This window comes from Schistocerca americana, chromosome 3 (genome assembly GCF_021461395.2).
Source record: "Schistocerca americana isolate TAMUIC-IGC-003095 chromosome 3, iqSchAmer2.1, whole genome shotgun sequence".
In the NCBI taxonomy this organism is placed as follows: domain Eukaryota; kingdom Metazoa; phylum Arthropoda; class Insecta; order Orthoptera; family Acrididae; genus Schistocerca; species Schistocerca americana.
In genome coordinates, this window is record NC_060121.1 from 289,530,996 (window position 1) to 289,537,850 (window position 6,855).

General features: G+C 46.3%; 1 pseudogene; it reads right to left on the reverse strand.

The window, feature by feature from the left end:
• Positions 1 to 4,130: 4,130 nt before the first annotated feature.
• LOC124607914 lies at positions 4,131 to 4,248 on the reverse strand (annotated as a pseudogene).
• Positions 4,249 to 6,855: the final 2,607 nt, after the last annotated feature.

Here is a 6,855-nt window from a genome sequence, read left to right on the forward strand (position 1 = left end):
GCCCAGAGGCTACTTATGTACAGCAAAATGTTAAGCAAATCGTTGAAAGGGTCTCTTTAGCCCGATCTCCGCATGGCAGAAATGTCGCAGCTGCTGCCCCACTGACAAACCAACGTCTTACAAACGGCCGCTCACTTCCATCCCTCTGGCAGTAATTCCCGGCGCACAGTGGCCGACTGGGATTCCGACACATCCGTCGGAAATAGCGAGAGACGTCCACAGGTTGATGGAACAGGCTCGCAACGTTTGTACTGCCAAAGGTTTCCTTGGGTGCCATTCTTTATTGCTCCTGGAAATGGCGCTCCTATTTCACATACAGTGTGTTCAGCTGTAGAAATCGACGACGTTTCGCAGTCTCGCCGTTAATTTCCGTCTCTTCGGCGTGCCGCCCACCTGTGTCTAGGGACGAGGTACATCCTCCGCGACAGGAAATTTCGTTCTGTTGTGAGTTAAATCGGTATGTATGCAGGAAATATCCAAACCGAAGAAGCACTTCGCACACATAAAGTAGCCTTTAGGAGCGAATGAGTTTTGGATGTAACACTATAAAAGTATCGTTTTCACGTTGTGTCCACTTAAGCAAAATTCTCTGTACGTGATTGTGCCGTTCTTCAATAAGTATACCTCCGATTATAAGCATTCATTTTCTCTTGATACACATTTTCATTGCTATTCACGTGGTTAGTTTCACCTTTTAGAGGTAATTATTCCGAACCTCTAAAACTACAACTCCTCTGTGGATGTCGGAATGATTGAAACAATTTCATGCCGGCCAGGGTGGCCGAGCGGTTCTAGGCGCTTCAGTCTGGAACCGCTCGACCACTACGGTCGCAGGTTCGAATCCCGCTTCGGGCATGGATGTGTGTGATGGTGTTAGGCTAGTTAGGTTTAATTAGTTCTCTAAGTTCCTACCAAACATTAAAGAACGGCACCAACTTTCGCACTTCCAACCTAGCTAGGGACTGCTGCACTTCCTCACAGGTCATGGACCGTAGTCGACATGTCTCGTGTGAATGCGGGGCTGAAATGGGCACTCCGGATCACGTGATCTACTAGTGTCCCATTTTCGATGATGGAGCCACTGACCTAAGACACCAGCTATCAAATAATGACACTTATCACCTAATTAGGAACCCGACCACATTCAAGATCATAAACCGTCTTGCCAGCGAGGTATCGGCAAAGGTCCTGCGGGAATATCGGAGGGAAAATATATGAACTATTGAGCACTGTATGACACACTGCGACCTATCTCATCCCGCCAGGGCGTGGATTGGGCAATCGCCGTGGCGGTAGGAATCGGCCACGTCCTGGAACAGGGGGAAGGTGCGCAAATATCTCGGAATTGACAGTATGAGCTTTCGGGCTGAGAACCTTGCCGCTCCCTTTTAACACGGCCGTAGTCACGACCGCTCACAACAAGACTATACTGAAAGACTATACTGGTGCAAATCTGCAACACACCAGATTACTTCAAACTAAAAATTTTAACAACTCACAAAAACACATGAACTATGCACCCCGTAAGAGGGATGGAAATGGTAGAAAACACTCACATGAAAAATTATTTGCCACCGAAAAAAAATGGTTCAAATGGCTCTGAGCACTATGGGACCCAACTGCTGAGGTCATTAGTCCCCTAGAACTTAGAACTAGTTAAACCTAACTAACCTAAGGACATCACAAACATCCATGCCCGAGGCAGGATTCGAACCTGCGACCGTAGCGGTCTTGCGGTTCCAGACTGCAGCGCCTTTAACCGCACGACCACTTCGGCCGGCTGCCACCGAAAGTGCAACTTGTTTTTAAAAGAACTCTTACGGTGGAAGGGTGACAACTTTATATACTAAAATGACCATTTAAATAAAATCCATGAAATGCAGTTTTACATAAAATGTACCAACATGCTCTACATTACACATATACCACCTCGCAATATGATAGGCAAGGTAAAAACATGTTTCAGGAATTTGGCCTTTACAACTTAAGCAATAAATTCGTTAACACCGAATCCGACAAACATGACAGAGGCAGCTATTAACGTATGGCAGGTTGACAGGAGGATTACTGAACAACCCGAACCGCAGATTGCTCTAACCCGCCCCAACTCCACAAGGGAAAACGGACCACCCAGTTCACAAATAACCACCTCCCCGCGGGTGGGCAAACGGAGAAGAATGGTGGGACGACCCCAAAAGAAAGCGACTGGTGACCACACCAAGACAACAAGTAGGATCTAACAAGTATATGAAACAACATATCTCCAATCACTTAACTTCTAATAAACTGCGATTTCTGGCGAAGACCTGGCGCAGCACCCCTAACACTCTCCCGAACCGCCCTTTGCCAGCCGCTTCAACGGACGAAGGAAGGCGCGCCGACCTCCCGTCTCACGGCGTCGCATCTCGCCCCTGCTAGCCCGACGTCGTGGTTTGACTCCTGTTGCTCTCGTGTCAACCGCGAAGCCACTACCCCTTTCTGTACGGCGCGGCCCACTGGACTCACGTGGGAACCTCACGTGCGCCGACGCTCAAGGCGGACCAGTCATCTTGTGTCTCAGTGTGCGACCGACCAACCGACCGATCCAGGCGCCAATTACCGTTGCCCGAGCAACTCGAGCAGACTGGCGGCCTAACGCGCAGACTCAGATGCAGGAACGCAGTCCCGACCGGGCGACCACTAGCTGAGTTCTGTTACTGCCGGAGTGGCAAGACTCTCATTTCCTGGCTTTAAAGTTTGATCCAAACGACAGCCATACTAGCACTCCGACGACAGACAGACACTCACTGCCGCACAAATGCGAACGAGAGACAGATCAGCAACTGTTGACGGGAGACTGACTCAGCCTCTCTCCGACTGACCAACTGCCAGTGGCGAGCTTATAGCGCCCCTTAAATGCACGAGAAAAGGCAACCTTTCCCCTTTTCCACCAGAGGGAGACACCAAAGCTGCGATTGCCACAGCGGCGTCACCGTCAATAACGGAGGACGACTGCTTCACAGAACGCGCTGCGGCGCGCTTTTCAGAACAGCAATTCTTACCACGGCTCACAACTGGACACCGATAATGACTTAGTAGATAGGATATTTTTAAGCAGAAAGTAGATTAGGATACCCTTACAACAGTACCTGCAGCGATTTTCTGTAAAGGCCAGCCCGGTGCACGGGGCACGGCCACTGGGATTAGCTCGGTAGGCACGGCCAAAAAGTAGGTTTATACATTCACTGGCACGCCTGTAACGCTGCAGGAGGTAGCTTCTAGAATAGTTATATTAGAGACTAGATCTTACCCATTGAACAACTAACATCTCATATCCTGTAGCATGTAACAAGGTTAAAATTTGAATTAGTAAATGCTGCTAAACATTACTGAATGTATTGTAGATCTCAAGACCCACTAATGTATGAGGTGGTGGGTTATCATGTATGATATTATTATTGGTTTGAATAAAGAATTTAAAAAAAAAGTTCTAGGGGACTGATGACCTCAGATGTTAAGTCCCACAGTGCTCAGAGCCATTTGACCCATTTTTTTAAAAACAATTTCTATTCCGTTGTAAGGCAGATTTTTGATTCTTCAGGCCAGAATCCCTTTACGTGAAGGGATGTCAAGAAATGTTTTGAAGTTCATTCCATCCAACAGAAACTCGTTTATGCTGATTAAACAACAGACTCGACCATCACCAGCAGTTTGACATATTGGTATGTAATACCTAGTACCCTGCGCCAAACACTTCTCTGTGCCGGAGCAAGAAGTGTAGACTGACATACTGTGATGTCTGTCTGTGTGACACGAGATATGACTGTCAGTATAAGACGAATTATGTCAAGTGTTGGTACAATTTCACTGGATAATTTCGATACTGTACAGCTTCAAAGCAATATGGGATGCTTGTAACTAATCGGTTGTACCTTACATCCTAAAACTCCGAACAGGCCATAGAAGGCCCAACGGTACCGATCGGCCGCCGTGTCATCCTCAGCCCGCAGACGTCACTGGATGGGGATATGGAGGGGCATGTGGTCAGCACACCGCTCTCCCTGCCGTATGTCAGTTGACGAGACCGGAGCCGCTACTTCTCAATCAAGTAGCTCCTCAGTTTGCCTCATAAGGGCTGAGTGCACTTCGCTTGCCAACAGCACTCGGCAGACCGGATGGTCATCCATCCAACTTCCAGTCCAGCCCGGCAGCGCTTAACTTCGGTGATCTGACGGGAACCGGTGTTACCACTGTGGCAAGGCCGGTGGCCCTTACATCCTAGATGATGCTTAATAACAGAAACCGGTACATGACTAATGGGACAATTAAACAGCTGATGGTTTAAATGTACAGTTCTTCTTTGATCATCTCACTTCTTCGTAATAAAGCTAAATAATTGCAGCGCTGTTCCAGGTTTTGGGCGTGTGTGTGTGCGCGCGCGCGCGCGCGCGTGTGTCTGTGTGTGTGTGTGTGTGTGTGTGTGTGTGTGTGTGTGTGTGTGTGTACGGGAGGGGGGGGGGGGGCGTACAATCTGAGAGCGAAATGTCGTGTTAACTGCACACGTACTCCAAAGTTGAAGTACTCGGGTAAGTACCATTCTTGTGGGCAAAGAGTCTAAACTATTCACAGAGTCATTGTGACATACGGACCAAATATGTAGTCGCGTCCAGCCGTAGTTAAATGTGCCAGCAGTTTGCCCAAGGATGTACAGACATGGATGATGCTGATCGGGAAGGGTAGTCGATATGGACCACAGATGACAGCGTCAGGGCAATGTTTTCCGCAAGCTGAAACAACATCTGGGGAAACAGATGTTCAGACTACGGAAATGTTCAGGCAGCGGTTCTCGGCCGGCCGATGTGGCCGAGAGGTTCTAGGCGCTTCGAATCCTGCCTCGGGCATGGGTGTGTGTGATGTCCTTATGTTAGTTAGGTTTAAGTAGTTCTAAGTTCCAGGGGACTGATGACCTCAGATGTTGAGTCCCATAGTGCTCAGAGCCATTTGAACAGCGGTTCGCGAATAGCCCCGAGACAAAGGAGTGGATTTCCATTGGCGAGGAACTGAACGACTGATAGAGCGTTCCGACCTGTTTTTGAAGAGAACTGGTGACTGTGATGATAAACAGTGCGATGTATCCGTATCCCTTTAAAGTGTAGTGTAGCAGTCAATGAAAGTTAATTCGCCAACTGTCACAGTAATACGAAAGTTACTTTTTGAAGTCCCCCGTGTTTGGAACCTCCACGGTTATTTTCTTTTTAACATTTTATTCAGCTTTACCATTTTCCACTGAGACGAAATCATCACAGGCAGTTTTCATTTCTTTATAGTTTGCATGACTTCTCATCCGTTGGCTGGCATTATTCCCAGGAATTCATTATTTTTTTACTCTCTGTATGTGTTCCTCAATTACCTCTTTAAATATTCAAACATATAAAAGAAATTAATCCACAAATTTCTCTCTACTCTTAATTATTGTACCATGGGATCTTAATTATTGTACCATTGGCTACACAGGTCTGCGACATAAAAATTGTTTCAAATTTATTAAGTGGTTTTATAGTGTTTTCAACACTGATTTCGGGAAAAATAGTGAAAAAATTCCATCACTTAGAGTTATTTCACAAACTGCTTGTCTAGTTTTAGCTTTTTTCGATATTTCAGCACTCTAGTGAGTTTGAATTATATATATATATATATATATATATATATATATATAAAATAAAGAGTAATTAGGAGAAACCAGCAGTATTTTCATGTCAGTGCCTGTCTGTCGTGCTACCCCTTCCCCCGCCATTACCCAGCAGTGAGCTTCTGCTATTGTCCTTCAGTTCACAGCACCTCTTCACTCTGTGCTGTCCAGGTGTTGTTGTTACCAGTGCTTTGAAGTAGTGATGTTTTCCTGTGTTGTGAAGTTGTTTTATGGACAATGGACAATGGCTGCCAGAGGATGTATACACTCGCCAGATTGCTTCTGCTACATTTGTGGTAACTATACCGTTAAAAAGCAACAAAGAAACATTTCCAATTTTGTTGAAAAAGTATATTTTGCCTATTTTGGTATAAAGTTAGGCGATCAAGACAAGCCTTGGGCTCCACACAAAGTTTTCTCAGTGAGTGTTGAAGAAATGAGGCAATGGTTTCAACATAAAAATCAGTCCTTACGTATTGGAATACGAATGGTTTGGAGGGAGCCCAAAATTCATAGTGATGACTGCTATTTTTGTTCTTGCAACGTAAGAGGTTTAAATTTGAAAAACAAAAAGGATATTTCATACCCTAACATCCAATCAACCATTCGCCCTGTTCCTCATGGACCTGAAGTAACAATACCATCTCCTCCAAATTCGTTGGATGATACAGATGATCACGAACCATTGGCTCAGCAAGGTGATAGTGAAGAGGACAGAGATTGGTACGATCCTGGCACAACCGATCCCATTCCATTCTCACAATCTGAACTGAATGATTAAGTTAGAGGCCTAGGCCTTTCTAAAGAATCGGCAGATGTTTTAGGATCTAGACTGAAAGATAAACATATGTTGGCTCCGCTTGCAGTTTTATCTCACAACATCCCGAAAACCACGGATTATGGAAATAAGTTCGGTGCAGCATTTCATGACTTCCGATAAGCATTTCACTCAGGATTGCAGCCATTGGAGTATTCTGACTGTGGTGTCACCGCCAGACACCACACTTGCTAGGTGGTAGTTTTAAATCGGCCGCGGTCCATTAGTACATGTCGGACCCGCGTGTCGCCACTGTGTGATCGCAGTCCGAGCGCCACCACAAGGCAGGTCTCGAGATATGGGATAGCACTCGCCCCAGTTGCACGGACGACGTAGCTAGCGCTGCACACTGATGAAGCCTCGCTCATTT